This window comes from Protomyctophum bolini (assembly GCF_963924005.1).
Source record: "Protomyctophum bolini genome assembly, chromosome: 22".
Taxonomy (NCBI): domain Eukaryota; kingdom Metazoa; phylum Chordata; class Actinopteri; order Myctophiformes; family Myctophidae; genus Protomyctophum; species Protomyctophum bolini.
The window spans coordinates 35,790,155-35,810,546 of record NC_137883.1 but is presented as its reverse complement, the minus strand read 5'-3'; the positions used below and the strand labels follow the sequence as shown (position 1 = coordinate 35,810,546).

Sequence of the window (20,392 nt, the reverse complement as noted above, 5' to 3'; positions counted from 1 at the left end):
TGCGCGCTATAGTATGCCGTACGATATGGGCTATAGCCCACGGTCCAAAATGATGAGAAACGAGGCTAAATTATTTTTTCAAAATTTCAAAAAACATGGGCTATAACCCATCGTTTTTGTCATTTCGTAATTTTTTTCAAATCTTCAAAAATGGTGAAAAACTGCGCGCTATAGTATGCCGTACGATATGGGCTATAGCCCACGGTCCAAAATGATGAGAAACGAGGCTAAATTATTTTTTCAAAATTTCAAAAAACATGGGCTATAACCCATCGTTTTTGTCATTTCGTCATTTTTTTCAAATCTTCAAAAATTGTGAAAAACTGCGCGCTATAGTATGCCGTACGATATGGGCTATAGCCCACGGTCCAAAATGATGAGAAACGAGGCTAAATTATTTTTTCAAAATTTAAAAAAACATGGGCTATAACCCATCGTTTTTGTCATTTCGTCATTTTTTTCAAATCTTCAAAAATGATGAAAAACTGCGCGCTATAGTATGCCGTACGATATGGGCTATAGCCCACGGTCCAAAATGATGAGAAACGAGGCTAAATTATTTTTTCAAAATTTCAAAAAACATGGGCTATAACCCATCGTTTTTGTCATTTCGTCATTTTTTTCAAATCTTCAAAAATGATGAAAAACTGCGCGCTATAGTATGCCGTACGATATGGGCTATAGCCCACGGTCCAAAATGATGAGAAACGAGGCTAAATTATTTTTTCAAAATTTCAAAAAACATGGGCTATAACCCATCGTTTTTGTCATTTCGTCATTTTTTTCAAATCTTCAAAAATGATGAAAAACTGCGCGCTATAGTATGCCGTACGATATGGGCTATAGCCCACGGTCCAAAATGATGAGAAACGAGGCTAAATTATTTTTTCAACATTTCAAAAAACATGGGCTATAACCCATCGTTTTTGTCATTTCGTCATTTTTTTCAAATCTTCAAAAATGATGAAAAACTGCGCGCTATAGTATGCCGTACGATATGGGCTATAGCCCACGGTCCAAAATGATGAGAAACGAGGCTAAACTATTTTTTCAAAATTTCAAAAAACATGGGCTATAACCCATCGTTTTTGTCATTTCGTCATTTTTTTCAAATCTTCAAAAATGGTGAAAAACTGCGCGCTATAGTATGCCGTACGATATGGGCTATAGCCCACGGTCCAAAATGATGAGAAACGAGGCTAAATTATTTTTTCAAAATTTCAAAAAACATGGGCTATAACCCATCGTTTTTGTCATTTCGTAATTTTTTTCAAATCTTCAAAAATGGTGAAAAACTGCGCGCTATAGTATGCCGTACGATATGGGCTATAGCCCACGGTCCAAAATGATGAGAAACGAGGCTAAATTATTTTTTCAAAATTTCAAAAAACATGGGCTATAACCCATAGTTTTTGTCATTTCGTCATTTTTTTCAAATCTTCAAAAATGATGAAAAACTGCGCGCTATAGTATGCCGTACGATATGGGCTATAGCCCACGGTCCAAAATGATGAGAAACGAGGCTAACTTTTTTTTCCAAAATTTCAAAAAACATGGTATAACCCATCGTTTTTGTCATTTCGTCATTTTTTTCAAATCTTCAAAAATGATGAAAAACTGCGCGCTATAGTATGCCGTACGATATGGGCTATAGCCCACGGTCCAAAATGATGAGAAACGAGGCTAAATTATTTTTTCAAAATTTAAAAAAACATGGGCTATAACCCATCGTTTTTGTCATTTTGTCATTTTTTTCAAATCTTCAAAAATGATGAAAAACTGTGCGCTATAGTATGCCGTACGATATGGGCTATAGCCCACGGTCCAAAATGATGAGAAACGAGGCTAACTTTTTTTTCCAAAATTTCAAAAAACATGGGCTATAACCCATCGTTTTTGTCATTTCGTCATTTTTTTCAAATCTTCAAAAATGATGAAAAACTGCGCGCTATAGTATGCCGTACGATATGGGCTATAGCCCACGGTCCAAAATGATGAGAAACGAGGCTAAATTATTTTTTCAACATTTCAAAAAACATGGGCTATAACCCATCGTTTTTGTCATTTCGTCATTTTTTTCAAATCTTCAAAAATGATGAAAAACTGCGCGCTATAGTATGCCGTACGATATGGGCTATAGCCCACGGTCCAAAATGATGAGAAACGAGGCTAAACTATTTTTTCAAAATTTCAAAAAACATGGGCTATAACCCATCGTTTTTGTCATTTCGTCATTTTTTTCAAATCTTCAAAAATGGTGAAAAACTGCGCGCTATAGTATGCCGTACGATATGGGCTATAGCCCACGGTCCAAAATGATGAGAAACGAGGCTAAATTATTTTTTCAAAATTTCAAAAAACATGGGCTATAACCCATCGTTTTTGTCATTTCGTAATTTTTTTCAAATCTTCAAAAATGGTGAAAAACTGCGCGCTATAGTATGCCGTACGATATGGGCTATAGCCCACGGTCCAAAATGATGAGAAACGAGGCTAAATTATTTTTTCAAAATTTCAAAAAACATGGGCTATAACCCATAGTTTTTGTCATTTCGTCATTTTTTTCAAATCTTCAAAAATGATGAAAAACTGCGCGCTATAGTATGCCGTACGATATGGGCTATAGCCCACGGTCCAAAATGATGAGAAACGAGGCTAACTTTTTTTTCCAAAATTTCAAAAAACATGGTATAACCCATCGTTTTTGTCATTTCGTCATTTTTTTCAAATCTTCAAAAATGATGAAAAACTGCGCGCTATAGTATGCCGTACGATATGGGCTATAGCCCACGGTCCAAAATGATGAGAAACGAGGCTAAATTATTTTTTCAAAATTTAAAAAAACATGGGCTATAACCCATCGTTTTTGTCATTTTGTCATTTTTTTCAAATCTTCAAAAATGATGAAAAACTGCGCGCTATAGTATGCCGTACGATATGGGCTATAGCCCACGGTCCAAAATGATGAGAAACGAGGCTAACTTTTTTTTCCAAAATTTCAAAAAACATGGGCTATAACCCATCGTTTTTGTCATTTCGTCATTTTTTTCAAATCTTCAAAAATGATGAAAAACTGCGCGCTATAGTATGCCGTACGATATGGGCTATAGCCCACGGTCCAAAATGATGAGAAACGAGGCTAAATTATTTTTTCAAAATTTCAAAAAACATGGGCTATAACCCATCGTTTTTGTCATTTCGTCATTTTTTTCAAATCTTCAAAAATGATGAAAAACTGCGCGCTATAGTATGCCGTACGATATGGGCTATAGCCCACGGTCCAAAATGATGAGAAACGAGGCTAAATTATTTTTTCAAAATTTCAAAAAACATGGGCTATAACCCATCGTTTTTGTCATTTCGTCATTTTTTTCAAATCTTCAAAAATGATGAAAAACTGCGCGCTATAGTATGCCGTACGATATGGGCTATAGCCCACGGTCCAAAATGATGAGAAACGAGGCTAAATTATTTTTTCAAAATTTCAAAAAACATGGGCTATAACCCATCGTTTTTGTCATTTCGTAATTTTTTTCAAATCTTCAAAAATGGTGAAAAACTGCGCGCTATAGTATGCCGTACGATATGGGCTATAGCCCACGGTCCAAAATGATGAGAAACGAGGCTAAATTATTTTTTCAAAATTTCAAAAAACATGGGCTATAACCCATCGTTTTTGTCATTTCGTCATTTTTTTCAAATCTTCAAAAATGATGAAAAACTGCGCGCTATAGTATGCCGTACGATATGGGCTATAGCCCACGGTCCAAAATGATGAGAAACGAGGCTAAATTATTTTTTCAAAATTTAAAAAAACATGGGCTATAACCCATCGTTTTTGTCATTTTGTCATTTTTTTCAAATCTTCAAAAATGATGAAAAACTGCGCGCTATAGTATGCCGTACGATATGGGCTATAGCCCACGGTCCAAAATGATGAGAAACGAGGCTAACTTTTTTTTCCAAAATTTCAAAAAACATGGGCTATAACCCATCGTTTTTGTCATTTCCTCATTTTTTTCAAATCTTCAAAAATGATGAAAAACTGCGCGCTATAGTATGCCGTACGATATGGGCTATAGCCCACGGTCCAAAATGATGAGAAACGAGGCTAAATTATTTTTTCAAAATTTCAAAAAACATGGGCTATAACCCATCGTTTTTGTCATTTCGTCATTTTTTTCAAATCTTCAAAAATGATGAAAAACTGCGCGCTATAGTATGCCGTACGATATGGGCTATAGCCCACGGTCCAAAATGATGAGAAACGAGGCTAAATTATTTTTTCAAAATTTCAAAAAACATGGGCTATAACCCATCGTTTTTGTCATTTCGTCATTTTTTTCAAATCTTCAAAAATGATGAAAAACTGCGCGCTATAGTATGCCGTACGATATGGGCTATAGCCCACGGTCCAAAATGATGAGAAACGAGGCTAAATTATTTTTTCAAAATTTCAAAAAACATGGGCTATAACCCATCGTTTTTGTCATTTCGTCATTTTTTTCAAATCTTCAAAAATGATGAAAAACTGCGCGCTATAGTATGCCGTACGATATGGGCTATAGCCCACGGTCCAAAATGATGAGAAACGAGGCTAAATTATTTTTTCAAAATTTCAAAAAACATGGGCTATAACCCATCGTTTTTGTCATTTCGTCATTTTTTTCAAATCTTCAAAAATGATGAAAAACTGCGCGCTATAGTATGCCGTACGATATGGGCTATAGCCCACGGTCCAAAATGATGAGAAACGAGGCTAAATTATTTTTTCAAAATTTCAAAAAACATGGGCTATAACCCATCGTTTTTGTCATTTCCTCATTTTTTTCAAATCTTCAAAAATGATGAAAAACTGCGCGCTATAGTATGCCGTACGATATGGGCTATAGCCCACGGTCCAAAATGATGAGAAACGAGGCTAAATTATTTTTTCAAAATTTCAAAAAACATGGGCTATAACCCATCGTTTTTGTCATTTCGTCATTTTTTTCAAATCTTCAAAAATGGTGAAAAACTGCGCGCTATAGTATGCCGTACGATATGGGCTATAGCCCACGGTCCAAAATGATGAGAAACGAGGCTAAATTATTTTTTCAAAATTTCAAAAAACATGGGCTATAACCCATCGTTTTTGTCATTTCGTAATTTTTTTCAAATCTTCAAAAATGGTGAAAAACTGCGCGCTATAGTATGCCGTACGATATGGGCTATAGCCCACGGTCCAAAATGATGAGAAACGAGGCTAAATTATTTTTTCAAAATTTCAAAAAACATGGGCTATAACCCATCGTTTTTGTCATTTCGTAATTTTTTTCAAATCTTCAAAAATGGTGAAAAACTGCGCGCTATAGTATGCCGTACGATATGGGCTATAGCCCACGGTCCAAAATGATGAGAAACGAGGCTAAATTATTTTTTCAAAATTTCAAAAAACATGGGCTATAACCCATCGTTTTTGTCATTTCGTCATTTTTTTCAAATCTTCAAAAATGATGAAAAAATGCGCGCTATAGTATGCCGTACGATATGGGCTATAGCCCACGGTCCAAAATGATGAGAAACGAGGCTAAATTATTTTTTCAAAATTTCAAAAAACATGGGCTATAACCCATCGTTTTTGTCATTTCGTCATTTTTTTCAAATCTTCAAAAATGATGAAAAACTGCGCGCTATAGTATGCCGTACGATATGGGCTATAGCCCACGGTCCAAAATGATGAGAAACGAGGCTAACTTTTTTTTCCAAAATTTCAAAAAACATGGGCTATAACCCATCGTTTTTGTCATTTCGTCATTTTTTTCAAATCTTCAAAAATGATGAAAAACTGCGCGCTATAGTATGCCGTACGATATGGGCTATAGCCCACGGTCCAAAATGATGAGAAACGAGGCTAAATTATTTTTTCAAAATTTCAAAAAACATGGGCTATAACCCATCGTTTTTGTCATTTCGTCATTTTTTTCAAATCTTCAAAAATGATGAAAAACTGCGCGCTATAGTATGCCGTACGATATGGGCTATAGCCCACGGTCCAAAATGATGAGAAACGAGGCTAAATTATTTTTTCAAAATTTCAAAAAACATGGGCTATAACCCATCGTTTTTGTCATTTCGTCATTTTTTTCAAATCTTCAAAAATGATGAAAAACTGCGCGCTATAGTATGCCGTACGATATGGGCTATAGCCCACGGTCCAAAATGATGAGAAACGAGGCTAAATTATTTTTTCAAAATTTCAAAAAACATGGGCTATAACCCATCGTTTTTGTCATTTCGTCATTTTTTTCAAATCTTCAAAAATGATGAAAAACTGCGCGCTATAGTATGCCGTACGATATGGGCTATAGCCCACGGTCCAAAATGATGAGAAACGAGGCTAAATTATTTTTTCAAAATTTCAAAAAACATGGGCTATAACCCATCGTTTTTGTCATTTCGTCATTTTTTTCAAATCTTTAAAAATGATGAAAAACTGCGCGCTATAGTATGCCGTACGATATGGGCTATAGCCCACGGTCCAAAATGATGAGAAACGAGGCTAAATTATTTTTTCAACATTTCAAAAAACATGGGCTATAACCCATCGTTTTTGTCATTTCGTCATTTTTTTCAAATCTTCAAAAATGATGAAAAACTGCGCGCTATAGTATGCCGTACGATATGGGCTATAGCCCACGGTCCAAAATGATGAGAAACGAGGCTAAACTATTTTTTCAAAATTTCAAAAAACATGGGCTATAACCCATCGTTTTTGTCATTTCGTCATTTTTTTCAAATCTTCAAAAATGGTGAAAAACTGCGCGCTATAGTATGCCGTACGATATGGGCTATAGCCCACGGTCCAAAATGATGAGAAACGAGGCTAAATTATTTTTTCAAAATTTCAAAAAACATGGGCTATAACCCATCGTTTTTGTCATTTCGTAATTTTTTTCAAATCTTCAAAAATGGTGAAAAACTGCGCGCTATAGTATGCCGTACGATATGGGCTATAGCCCACGGTCCAAAATGATGAGAAACTAGGCTAAATTATTTTTTCAAAATTTCAAAAAACATGGGCTATAACCCATAGTTTTTGTCATTTCGTCATTTTTTTCAAATCTTCAAAAATGATGAAAAACTGCGCGCTATAGTATGCCGTACGATATGGGCTATAGCCCACGGTCCAAAATGATGAGAAACGAGGCTAAATTATTTTTTCAAAATTTCAAAAAACATGGGCTATAACCCATCGTTTTTGTCATTTCGTCATTTTTTTCAAATCTTCAAAAATGATGAAAAACTGCGCGCTATAGTATGCCGTACGATATGGGCTATAGCCCACGGTCCAAAATGATGAGAAACGAGGCTAACTTTTTTTTCCAAAATTTCAAAAAACATGGGCTATAACCCATCGTTTTTGTCATTTCGTCATTTTTTTCAAATCTTCAAAAATGATGAAAAACTGCGCGCTATAGTATGCCGTACGATATGGGCTATAGCCCACGGTCCAAAATGATGAGAAACGAGGCTAAATTATTTTTTCAAAATTTCAAAAAACATGGGCTATAACCCATCGTTTTTGTCATTTCGTCATTTTTTTCAAATCTTCAAAAATGATGAAAAACTGCGCGCTATAGTATGCCGTACGATATGGGCTATAGCCCACGGTCCAAAATGATGAGAAACGAGGCTAAATTATTTTTTCAAAATTTCAAAAAACATGGGCTATAACCCATCGTTTTTGTCATTTCGTCATTTTTTTCAAATCTTCAAAAATGATGAAAAACTGCGCGCTATAGTATGCCGTACGATATGGGCTATAGCCCACGGTCCAAAATAATGAGAAACGAGGCTAAATTATTTTTTCAAAATTTCAAAAAACATGGGCTATAACCCATCGTTTTTGTCATTTCGTCATTTTTTTCAAATCTTCAAAAATGATGAAAAACTGCGCGCTATAGTATGCCGTACGATATGGGCTATAGCCCACGGTCCAAAATATGAGAAACGAGGCTAAATTATTTTTTCAAAATTTCAAAAAACATGGGCTATAACCCATCGTTTTTGTCATTTCGTCATTTTTTTCAAATCTTCAAAAATGATGAAAAACTGCGCGCTATAGTATGCCGTACGATATGGGCTATAGCCCACGGTCCAAAATGATGAGAAACGAGGCTAAATTATTTTTTCAAAATTTCAAAAAACATGGGCTATAACCCATCGTTTTTGTCATTTCGTCATTTTTTCAAATCTTCAAAAATGATGAAAAACTGCGCGCTATAGTATGCCGTACGATATGGGCTATAGCCCACGGTCCAAAATGATGAGAAACGAGGCTAAATTATTTTTTCAAAATTTCAAAAAACATGGGCTATAACCCATCGTTTTTGTCATTTCGTCATTTTTTTCAAATCTTCAAAAATGGTGAAAAACTGCTCGCTATAGTATGCCGTACGATATGGGCTATAGCCCACGGTCCAAAATGATGAGAAACGAGGCTAAATTATTTTTTCAAAATTTCAAAAAACATGGGCTATAACCCATAGTTTTTGTCATTTCGTCATTTTTTTCAAATCTTCAAAAATGATGAAAAACTGCGCGCTATAGTATGCCGTACGATATGGGCTATAGCCCACGGTCCAAAATGATGAGAAACGAGGCTAAATTATTTTTTCAAAATTTCAAAAAACATGGGCTATAACCCATCGTTTTTGTCATTTCGTCATTTTTTTCAAATCTTCAAAAATGATGAAAAACTGCGCGCTATAGTATGCCGTACGATATGGGCTATAGCCCACGGTCCAAAATGATGAGAAACGAGGCTAACTTTTTTTTCCAAAATTTCAAAAAACATGGGCTATAACCCATCGTTTTTGTCATTTCGTCATTTTTTTCAAATCTTCAAAAATGATGAAAAACTGCGCGCTATAGTATGCCGTACGATATGGGCTATAGCCCACGGTCCAAAATGATGAGAAACGAGGCTAAATTATTTTTTCAAAATTTCAAAAAACATGGGCTATAACCCATCGTTTTTGTCATTTCGTCATTTTTTTCAAATCTTCAAAAATGATGAAAAACTGCGCGCTATAGTATGCCGTACGATATGGGCTATAGCCCACGGTCCAAAATGATGAGAAACGAGGCTAAATTATTTTTTCAAAATTTCAAAAAACATGGGCTATAACCCATCGTTTTTGTCATTTCGTCATTTTTTTCAAATCTTCAAAAATGATGAAAAACTGCGCGCTATAGTATGCCGTACGATATGGGCTATAGCCCACGGTCCAAAATTATGAGAAACGAGGCTAAATTATTTTTTCAAAATTTCAAAAAACATGGGCTATAACCCATCGTTTTTGTCATTTCGTCATTTTTTCAAATCTTCAAAAATGATGAAAAACTGCGCGCTATAGTATGCCGTACGATATGGGCTATAGCCCACGGTCCAAAATGATGAGAAACGAGGCTAAATTATTTTTTCAAAATTTCAAAAAACATGGGCTATAACCCATCGTTTTTGTCATTTCGTCATTTTTTTCAAATCTTCAAAAATGGTGAAAAACTGCGCGCTATAGTATGCCGTACGATATGGGCTATAGCCCACGGTCCAAAATGATGAGAAACGAGGCTAAATTATTTTTTCAAAATTTCAAAAAACATGGGCTATAACCCATCGTTTTTGTCATTTCGTCATTTTTTTCAAATCTTCAAAAATGATGAAAAACTGCGCGCTATAGTATGCCGTACGATATGGGCTATAGCCCACGGTCCAAAATGATGAGAAACGAGGCTAAATTATTTTTTCAAAATTTCAAAAAACATGGGCTATAACCCATCGTTTTTGTCATTTCGTCATTTTTTTCAAATCTTCAAAAATGATGAAAAACTGCGCGCTATAGTATGCCGTACGATATGGGCTATAGCCCACGGTCCAAAATGATGAGAAACGAGGCTAAATTATTTTTTCAAAATTTCAAAAAACATGGGCTATAACCCATCGTTTTTGTCATTTCGTCATTTTTTTCAAATCTTCAAAAATGATGAAAAACTGCGCGCTATAGTATGCCGTACGATATGGGCTATAGCCCACGGTCCAAAATGATGAGAAACGAGGCTAAATTATTTTTTCAAAATTTCAAAAAACATGGGCTATAACCCATCGTTTTTGTCATTTCGTCATTTTTTTCAAATCTTCAAAAATGATGAAAAACTGCGCGCTATAGTATGCCGTACGATATGGGCTATAGCCCACGGTCCAAAATGATGAGAAACGAGGCTAAATTATTTTTTCAAAATTTCAAAAAACATGGGCTATAACCCATCGTTTTTGTCATTTCCTCATTTTTTTCAAATCTTCAAAAATGATGAAAAACTGCGCGCTATAGTATGCCGTACGATATGGGCTATAGCCCACGGTCCAAAATGATGAGAAACGAGGCTAAATTATTTTTTCAAAATTTCAAAAAACATGGGCTATAACCCATCGTTTTTGTCATTTCGTCATTTTTTTCAAATCTTCAAAAATGGTGAAAAACTGCGCGCTATAGTATGCCGTACGATATGGGCTATAGCCCACGGTCCAAAATGATGAGAAACGAGGCTAAATTATTTTTTCAAAATTTCAAAAAACATGGGCTATAACCCATCGTTTTTGTCATTTCGTAATTTTTTTCAAATCTTCAAAAATGGTGAAAAACTGCGCGCTATAGTATGCCGTACGATATGGGCTATAGCCCACGGTCCAAAATGATGAGAAACGAGGCTAAATTATTTTTTCAAAATTTCAAAAAACATGGGCTATAACCCATCGTTTTTGTCATTTCGTAATTTTTTTCAAATCTTCAAAAATGGTGAAAAACTGCGCGCTATAGTATGCCGTACGATATGGGCTATAGCCCACGGTCCAAAATGATGAGAAACGAGGCTAAATTATTTTTTCAAAATTTCAAAAAACATGGGCTATAACCCATCGTTTTTGTCATTTCGTCATTTTTTTCAAATCTTCAAAAATGATGAAAAAATGCGCGCTATAGTATGCCGTACGATATGGGCTATAGCCCACGGTCCAAAATGATGAGAAACGAGGCTAAATTATTTTTTCAAAATTTCAAAAAACATGGGCTATAACCCATCGTTTTTGTCATTTCGTCATTTTTTTCAAATCTTCAAAAATGATGAAAAACTGCGCGCTATAGTATGCCGTACGATATGGGCTATAGCCCACGGTCCAAAATGATGAGAAACGAGGCTAACTTTTTTTTCCAAAATTTCAAAAAACATGGGCTATAACCCATCGTTTTTGTCATTTCGTCATTTTTTTCAAATCTTCAAAAATGATGAAAAACTGCGCGCTATAGTATGCCGTACGATATGGGCTATAGCCCACGGTCCAAAATGATGAGAAACGAGGCTAAATTATTTTTTCAAAATTTCAAAAAACATGGGCTATAACCCATCGTTTTTGTCATTTCGTCATTTTTTTCAAATCTTCAAAAATGATGAAAAACTGCGCGCTATAGTATGCCGTACGATATGGGCTATAGCCCACGGTCCAAAATGATGAGAAACGAGGCTAAATTATTTTTTCAAAATTTCAAAAAACATGGGCTATAACCCATCGTTTTTGTCATTTCGTCATTTTTTTCAAATCTTCAAAAATGATGAAAAACTGCGCGCTATAGTATGCCGTACGATATGGGCTATAGCCCACGGTCCAAAATGATGAGAAACGAGGCTAAATTATTTTTTCAAAATTTCAAAAAACATGGGCTATAACCCATCGTTTTTGTCATTTCGTCATTTTTTTCAAATCTTCAAAAATGATGAAAAACTGCGCGCTATAGTATGCCGTACGATATGGGCTATAGCCCACGGTCCAAAATGATGAGAAACGAGGCTAAATTATTTTTTCAAAATTTCAAAAAACATGGGCTATAACCCATCGTTTTTGTCATTTCGTCATTTTTTTCAAATCTTTAAAAATGATGAAAAACTGCGCGCTATAGTATGCCGTACGATATGGGCTATAGCCCACGGTCCAAAATGATGAGAAACGAGGCTAAATTATTTTTTCAACATTTCAAAAAACATGGGCTATAACCCATCGTTTTTGTCATTTCGTCATTTTTTTCAAATCTTCAAAAATGATGAAAAACTGCGCGCTATAGTATGCCGTACGATATGGGCTATAGCCCACGGTCCAAAATGATGAGAAACGAGGCTAAACTATTTTTTCAAAATTTCAAAAAACATGGGCTATAACCCATCGTTTTTGTCATTTCGTCATTTTTTTCAAATCTTCAAAAATGGTGAAAAACTGCGCGCTATAGTATGCCGTACGATATGGGCTATAGCCCACGGTCCAAAATGATGAGAAACGAGGCTAAATTATTTTTTCAAAATTTCAAAAAACATGGGCTATAACCCATCGTTTTTGTCATTTCGTAATTTTTTTCAAATCTTCAAAAATGGTGAAAAACTGCGCGCTATAGTATGCCGTACGATATGGGCTATAGCCCACGGTCCAAAATGATGAGAAACTAGGCTAAATTATTTTTTCAAAATTTCAAAAAACATGGGCTATAACCCATAGTTTTTGTCATTTCGTCATTTTTTTCAAATCTTCAAAAATGATGAAAAACTGCGCGCTATAGTATGCCGTACGATATGGGCTATAGCCCACGGTCCAAAATGATGAGAAACGAGGCTAAATTATTTTTTCAAAATTTCAAAAAACATGGGCTATAACCCATCGTTTTTGTCATTTCGTCATTTTTTTCAAATCTTCAAAAATGATGAAAAACTGCGCGCTATAGTATGCCGTACGATATGGGCTATAGCCCACGGTCCAAAATGATGAGAAACGAGGCTAACTTTTTTTTCCAAAATTTCAAAAAACATGGGCTATAACCCATCGTTTTTGTCATTTCGTCATTTTTTTCAAATCTTCAAAAATGATGAAAAACTGCGCGCTATAGTATGCCGTACGATATGGGCTATAGCCCACGGTCCAAAATGATGAGAAACGAGGCTAAATTATTTTTTCAAAATTTCAAAAAACATGGGCTATAACCCATCGTTTTTGTCATTTCGTCATTTTTTTCAAATCTTCAAAAATGATGAAAAACTGCGCGCTATAGTATGCCGTACGATATGGGCTATAGCCCACGGTCCAAAATGATGAGAAACGAGGCTAAATTATTTTTTCAAAATTTCAAAAAACATGGGCTATAACCCATCGTTTTTGTCATTTCGTCATTTTTTTCAAATCTTCAAAAATGATGAAAAACTGCGCGCTATAGTATGCCGTACGATATGGGCTATAGCCCACGGTCCAAAATAATGAGAAACGAGGCTAAATTATTTTTTCAAAATTTCAAAAAACATGGGCTATAACCCATCGTTTTTGTCATTTCGTCATTTTTTTCAAATCTTCAAAAATGATGAAAAACTGCGCGCTATAGTATGCCGTACGATATGGGCTATAGCCCACGGTCCAAAATATGAGAAACGAGGCTAAATTATTTTTTCAAAATTTCAAAAAACATGGGCTATAACCCATCGTTTTTGTCATTTCGTCATTTTTTTCAAATCTTCAAAAATGATGAAAAACTGCGCGCTATAGTATGCCGTACGATATGGGCTATAGCCCACGGTCCAAAATGATGAGAAACGAGGCTAAATTATTTTTTCAAAATTTCAAAAAACATGGGCTATAACCCATCGTTTTTGTCATTTCGTCATTTTTTCAAATCTTCAAAAATGATGAAAAACTGCGCGCTATAGTATGCCGTACGATATGGGCTATAGCCCACGGTCCAAAATGATGAGAAACGAGGCTAAATTATTTTTTCAAAATTTCAAAAAACATGGGCTATAACCCATCGTTTTTGTCATTTCGTCATTTTTTTCAAATCTTCAAAAATGGTGAAAAACTGCTCGCTATAGTATGCCGTACGATATGGGCTATAGCCCACGGTCCAAAATGATGAGAAACGAGGCTAAATTATTTTTTCAAAATTTCAAAAAACATGGGCTATAACCCATAGTTTTTGTCATTTCGTCATTTTTTTCAAATCTTCAAAAATGATGAAAAACTGCGCGCTATAGTATGCCGTACGATATGGGCTATAGCCCACGGTCCAAAATGATGAGAAACGAGGCTAAATTATTTTTTCAAAATTTCAAAAAACATGGGCTATAACCCATCGTTTTTGTCATTTCGTCATTTTTTTCAAATCTTCAAAAATGATGAAAAACTGCGCGCTATAGTATGCCGTACGATATGGGCTATAGCCCACGGTCCAAAATGATGAGAAACGAGGCTAACTTTTTTTTCCAAAATTTCAAAAAACATGGGCTATAACCCATCGTTTTTGTCATTTCGTCATTTTTTTCAAATCTTCAAAAATGATGAAAAACTGCGCGCTATAGTATGCCGTACGATATGGGCTATAGCCCACGGTCCAAAATGATGAGAAACGAGGCTAAATTATTTTTTCAAAATTTCAAAAAACATGGGCTATAACCCATCGTTTTTGTCATTTCGTCATTTTTTTCAAATCTTCAAAAATGATGAAAAACTGCGCGCTATAGTATGCCGTACGATATGGGCTATAGCCCACGGTCCAAAATGATGAGAAACGAGGCTAAATTATTTTTTCAAAATTTCAAAAAACATGGGCTATAACCCATCGTTTTTGTCATTTCGTCATTTTTTTCAAATCTTCAAAAATGATGAAAAACTGCGCGCTATAGTATGCCGTACGATATGGGCTATAGCCCACGGTCCAAAATTATGAGAAACGAGGCTAAATTATTTTTTCAAAATTTCAAAAAACATGGGCTATAACCCATCGTTTTTGTCATTTCGTCATTTTTTCAAATCTTCAAAAATGATGAAAAACTGCGCGCTATAGTATGCCGTACGATATGGGCTATAGCCCACGGTCCAAAATGATGAGAAACGAGGCTAAATTATTTTTTCAAAATTTCAAAAAACATGGGCTATAACCCATCGTTTTTGTCATTTCGTCATTTTTTTCAAATCTTCAAAAATGGTGAAAAACTGCGCGCTATAGTATGCCGTACGATATGGGCTATAGCCCACGGTCCAAAATGATGAGAAACGAGGCTAAATTATTTTTTCAAAATTTCAAAAAACATGGGCTATAACCCATAGTTTTTGTCATTTCGTCATTTTTTTCAAATCTTCAAAAATGATGAAAAACTGCGCGCTATAGTATGCCGTACGATATGGGCTATAGCCCACGGTCCAAAATGATGAGAAACGAGGCTAACTTTTTTTTCCAAAATTTCAAAAAACATGGGCTATAACCCATCGTTTTTGTCATTTCGTCATTTTTTTCAAATCTTCAAAAATGATGAAAAACTGCGCGCTATAGTATGCCGTATGATATGGGCTATAGCCCACGGTCCAAAATGATGAGAAACGAGGCTAAATTATTTTTTCAAAATTTCAAAAAACATGGGCTATAACCCATCGTTTTTGTCATTTCGTCATTTTTTTCAAATCTTCAAAAATGGTGAAAAACTGCGCGCTATAGTATGCCGTACGATATGGGCTATAGCCCACGGTCCAAAATGATGAGAAACGAGGCTAAATTATTTTTTCAAAATTTCAAAAAACATGGGCTATAACCCATCGTTTTTGTCATTTCGTCATTTTTTTCAAATCTTCAAAAATGATGAAAAACTGCGCGCTATAGTATGCCGTACGATATGGGCTATAGCCCACGGTCCAAAATGATGAGAAACGAGGCTAAATTATTTTTTCAAAATTTCAAAAAACATGGGCTATAACCCATCGTTTTTGTCATTTCGTCATTTTTTTCAAATCTTCAAAAATGATGAAAAACTGCGCGCTATAGTATGCCGTACGATATGGGCTATAGCCCACGGTCCAAAATGATGAGAAACGAGGCTAAATTATTTTTTCAAAATTTCAAAAAACATGGGCTATAACCCATCGTTTTTGTCATTTCGTCATTTTTTTCAAATCTTCAAAAATGATGAAAAACTGCGCGCTATAGTATGCCGTACGATATGGGCTATAGCCCACGGTCCAAAATGATGAGAAACGAGGCTAAATTATTTTTTCAAAATTTCAAAAAACATGGGCTATAACCCATCGTTTTTGTCATTTCGTCATTTTTTTCAAATCTTCAAAAATGATGAAAAACTGCGCGCTATAGTATGCCGTACGATATGGGCTATAGCCCACGGTCCAAAATGATGATAAACGAGGCTAAATTATTTTTTCAAAATTTCAAAAAACATGGGCTATAACCCATCGTTTTTGTCATTTCGTCATTTTTTTCAAATCTTCAAAAATGATGAAAAACGGCGCGCTATAGTATGCCGTACGATATGGGCTATAGCCCACGGTCCAAAATGATGAGAAACGAGGCTAACTTTTTTTTTTTTAATTTAAAAAAACATGGGCTATAACCCATCGTTTTTGTCATTTCGTCATTTTCACGTCAAACTCTCTCCCATCCTTATCAGGTTCCTGCGGGGGGATTTCGTCCATGCGCACCGTAAGACGCCTTAAGACGAACGCCACACGACGAGTGCCATTTGACCTCCTCCCCAAATACTCCAGGGTCGGCGACCCCCCGGAACCTACACATCCGCATTCATTCATCCCTCCTTCATCCCTCCATCTATTCACTGTCAATAAATTCCTTAAACCTCCCCAATGGCGTGTTTATTCCTACTAGTGAAGAGAAAGTTTAAAAAATCAAAGCAAATACAGGTAATTCGAAAATGTTATTTTTGTACTTTTTTGTTTCTCTTCTTTATATATTACTTTACTGTTGAAATGTAAAATTTACATTTAAACGAAAGGACCTGTAAATGACAACACAAAAACTAAGGCACTGGTGTCGTACTTCTGGTTTACCGGAACGGGGTGCAACTCCCTGCAGTGCCCTGCTCAATTTGTTGTATTTACATGGTTCATTGGTGTCCATGGTCTCAGAGGTCATCGCTATAGTCTTAATCATTGTTGAGGATTAAAAAAAAAGTGAAAATCGTTTTTTTTTATTATTCTTTTCTTCAATTTCCAATTTCCGCAATTTCCAATTCCCGCAATTTCCGCAATTTCCCTAATTTCCCTAATTTCCCAATTTCCATTTCCGCAATTCCATAATTTCCGCAATTTCCATTTCCCTAATTTCCGCAATTTCCGCAATTCCACAATTTCCGCAATTTCCAATTCCGCAATTTCCCTAATTTCCGTAATTTCCATTTCCGTAATTTCCGCAATTTCCAATTCCCGCAATTTCCGCAATTTCCCTAATTTCCCAATTTCCATTTCCGCAATTTCCGCAATTTCCGCAATTCTACAATTTCCGCAATTTCCATTTCCCTAATTTCCCTAATTTCCGCAATTTCCGCAATTCCACAATTTCCGCAATTTCCATTTCCCTAATTTCCCTAATTTCCGCAATTTCCGCAATTCCACAATTTCTGCAATTTCCATTTCCGCAATTTCCATAATTTCCGTAATTTCCGCAATTTCCCTAATTTCCCAATTTACATTTCCGCAATTTCCGCAATTTCCGAAATTTCCGCAATAACACAATTTCCGCAATTTCCATTTCCCTAATTTCCGCAATTTCCGCAATTCCACAATTTCTGCAATTTCCATTTCCCTAATTTCCCTAATTTCCGCAATTTCCGCAATTTCCATTTGCCTAATTTCCCTAATTTCCGCAATTTCCGCAATTTCCGCAATTCGACAATTTCCGCAATTCCACAATTTCCGCAATTTCCGCAATTTCCGAAATTTCCGCAATACCACAATTTCCGCAATTGCCATTTCCCTAATTTCCGCAATTTCCGCAATTCCACAATTTCCGCAATTTCCATTTGCCTAATTTCCCTAATTTCCGCAATTTCCGCAATTTCCGAAATTTCCATTTGCCTAATTTCCCTAATTTCCGCAATTCCACAATTTTTGCAATTTCCATTTGCCTAATTTCCCTAATTTCCGCAATTTCCGAAATTTCCGCAATTCCACAATTTCCGCAATTCCACAATTTCCGCAATTTGTATTTGAAATTGTAATTGCGGAAAATTGCGGAATTGCGGAATTGCGGAAATGGAAATTGCGGAAATTGCGGAATTACGGAAATTGCGGAAAATTGCGGAATTGCGAAATCGTAATTGCGGAAATGGAAATTGCGGAAATGGTAATTGCGGAAATTGCGGAATTGCGGAATTGCGGAAATTGCGGAAATTGTAATTGCGGAAATTGCGGAATTGCGGAAATGGTAATTGCGGAAATTGCGGAATTGCGGAAATTGCGGAATTGCGGAAATTGTAATTGCGGAAATGGTAATTGTGGAAATGGAAATTGCAGAATTGCGGAACTGGTAATTGCGGGAATTGCGGAATTGCGTAAATGGTAATTGCGGAAATTGCGGAATTGCGGAAATGGAAATTGCGGAAATTGCGGAATTGCGGAAATTGCGGAAATTGCGGAAATTGCGGAATTGTGGAAATTGTAATTGCGGAAATGGTAATTGTGGAAATGGAAATTGCGGAATTGCGGAACTGGTAATTGCGGAAATTGCGGAATTGCGGAATTGCGGAAATTGTAATTGCGGAAATTGCGGAAATGGTAATTGCGGAAATTGCGGAATTGCGTAAATGGTAATTGCGGAAATTGCGGAATTGCGGAAATGGAAATTGCGGAATTGCGGAAATTGCGGAAATTGCGGAAATGGTAATTGCGGAAATTGCGGAATTGCGTAAATGGTAATTGCGGAAATGGAAATTGCGGAAATTGCGGAATTGCGGAAATGGTAATTGCGTAAATTGCGGAATTGCGGAAAAAACAATTTTTCCGGTAAATACAACACATTGAGCAGGGCACTGCAGGGAGTTGAACCCCGTTCCGGTAAACCAGAAGTCCGACACCAGTGCCTTAGTTTTTGTGTTGTTAATTTACAGGTCCAGGTGTGCATACGCATGTGCGCCTGTGCGTGTGTAGGTGCATATGTGCATTTGTGTGTGCACGCTTCAATGACCACTGTTGGACCCCATGGGGATCAAGGACCTCTGGGAGCCACCCATAATTCACAACGGTCACTTGTATTTTTTTTTAAACATCTGTTTATTATGATTTTTGGCATAAAAGCATTTCAGTAATGATTAACCATAAAATTACAGATCGGACAAAAAATAGCAAAAAACATACAAACAAGAGACTTACAATAAAAGGAGACAAAACATAACTCAAAGAAAAAGACAAAAACAATAAAATTATAACTGACAAGGCTGATGACTACACGGCATTCCGAGGACAGAAACAACATCACTATAAATTCTAAAAAACATTTCTGATGTGAAAAGGAAGACATATGCATACATGTGTACCCACATAGACAATACAGACGTATACAGTATACACATATCAAACATTAATTAGACGACATTACGGGGAAGAACAACATTCAATTACACCACTTCAGTCCAATGTAACAAGCATCTCAATAATGGGCGACCAGGTTTTTAGATAAAGATGTTCTTTTTTCGACAAGGTGAATCTAATTTTCTCCATATGCAGCACTCCTCCCAGCTCCCTTAGCCACATGTCAACTGTCGGAGGTTTATCCGATTTCCAGGCTTGTAGTATTAATTTCCTAGCTAACAGTGTTGCGAGTGAGATGGCCTGTGCCTCGTATTTGTTTTTTACTTGATCTGGTTCCATCACACCGAAGAGTGCAACTAGAGGTGCCGGGGGGAAGTCTCTTTTATAAGCTTTAGCCAAGAAATAAAAAATTTCATTCCAGAAACGTTGCAATTTATGACATTGAAGGAACTGATGAGACAAAGTCCCTTGTTCCGTTAAACACTTTCCACACATGGGAGAAGAATCTTTAAAGATTTTGTTTAATTTAGTTGGGGAATAGTGCAGCCTATGAACAATCTTAAATTGAATCAGAGAGTGCCTAACATTGATAGAGCTATGGTGAATGTTGGTGATACAATCCTCCCATACTCCATCTGAAATCTCTATGCCTAATTCTCTTTGCCAATTGTCCTTAAACAAGCTTGAGGATGGGTTAACCACGGTCAGCAAGGTGTCATAGAATTGAGAGACTGCACCTTTTTCAAAGGGCTCAGTGTTGAAGAAACTATCCAAGACTGGATGACTGGGTTGTTGTTCATATTGTGGGACATGCGTTCTAAGAAAATGTCTCAATTGCAAGTAACGGAAGAAATGTGATGATGGGAGCCGGAAGGATTCTCGTATTTGTTGAAAAGAGGCAAGATAACCTTTACCACGACCTTGATTAAAGTATACATTTCGGAGATTCACAATACCTTTCTCCTTCCATGACATAAAAACCGGGTCTGCCAGACCCGGCTG

General features: G+C 36.2%; 2 protein-coding genes across 3 annotated transcripts in view; one reads left to right on the top strand and one right to left on the bottom strand.

Moving 5' to 3' along the window:
• LOC308309440 (hydrocephalus-inducing protein homolog) overlaps nt 1–16,651 on the top strand; it is a 30,396-nt gene extending 13,745 nt beyond the window's left edge. For both annotated transcript variants that reach the window (XR_013963399.1, XR_013963400.1), the window contains exon 11: nt 16,516–16,651. The gene's annotated coding sequence lies outside the window, so the exon portion shown is untranslated. The remainder of the gene's footprint in view (nt 1–16,515) is intronic.
• The window catches only part of LOC308310433 (uncharacterized protein), a gene marked incomplete at both ends in the record, with an annotated part of 38,629 nt that overhangs the window by 3,548 nt on the left and 14,689 nt on the right, over nt 1–20,392 (bottom strand). The window lies entirely within an intron of this gene.